We start from the raw sequence: 1,202 nt of genomic DNA, 5'->3' as shown, positions 1-1,202 counted from the left end.
GGAAGGAAGGAAGGAAGGAAGGAAGGAAGGAGAAAAAGGAAGGGAAGGAAAGGAAGCAGTCATCCTGAAATAGTGAGCTAAACTCTTTAGCTCCTGGAGTGTTTCTTGGACAGTTTCTGTCACAAAGTTTTCTCTAGTTTAAATGGTTTTATCATCTTTACTCAGATCCCATCTAATTAACCTCTTTGTCGGTCCTGGGATCTGAACTCTGGGCCTTGGGCACTGTCCCTCAGCTCTTCTGGTCAAGGCTAGTGCTCTACCACTTGAGCCACAGTGCCAGTTCCAGGTTTTTCTGCTTATGTGGTACTGAGGAATTGAACCCAGGGCCTCATGCATGCAAGGCAAGCACTGTACCACTGAGCCACCTTCCCAACCCCTCACCTCCTTCTGTTTTAAGTTAACAAATGTTGATTTGGATTTTATCTAAAGACTAAAATTCTTCTGGATGGTTTGCCTACTTATCAAAGTAGGAAAAATAAAATAAAATATAATTTTTATCTGAGTCTCTTTACTAACCTTCCAAGTCCCCTCCTATACACTGTCCCTCTTCTTGCAGATACACTGTTTTTTGCATGTATAATGTACTTGGTTATTTACCTCTTATAACATTTCATTTCACTCATGAAATCATACATGTTTATAGATTACAGTGTGATAAGTTGATATACATGTACAACCCGATGTAATCAAATAAAGATAATTAGCATTTTCATCATCCTTAAATATTTATTGTTTTTTGGTGTTTAGAGCCTGTAATATTTGGTCTTCTAGTTCAAATGAGTTTTATAAAGTCAGAAGTTCCCGTTCTTTATTCTCAATTTTAAACTTTAGGGCCTAGAATAGCTTTTGTACATAGAGGAACAGAATATAAATATTTGTTATATATATGAAAATTTATGGGATTTAAATTTTAGAGTATGATTTATATCTCTAAGGGCTTTTTAATCTCCTAATGAACTCTCCTGACCTTTCTCTTCCACTTTCCTCCCTTTCCCTCTCTTCACCCTTCCTACTCTTTTTCCGCCTCCTTCTGTCCTTAGTTTTCTGTTTTTCTATCTTTCTCTTCATTTCTTTCCTTTTGCTTTTTCTTTCCCTTCCTTCTCCTTGTCTCTTGCTCTGTTTTTCCTTCTGTTTCTCTTTGTCTATTTCTGCTTCTCTATTTTCTTTCTCTCTCCCTGTCTCTGTTTCTTATCAGTTTCCTT

This window comes from Dipodomys ordii, unplaced genomic scaffold (assembly GCF_000151885.1).
Source record: "Dipodomys ordii isolate 6190 unplaced genomic scaffold, Dord_2.0 Scaffold3, whole genome shotgun sequence".
Lineage (NCBI taxonomy): Eukaryota > Metazoa > Chordata > Mammalia > Rodentia > Heteromyidae > Dipodomys > Dipodomys ordii.
This window is presented reverse-complemented; position numbering follows the sequence as displayed.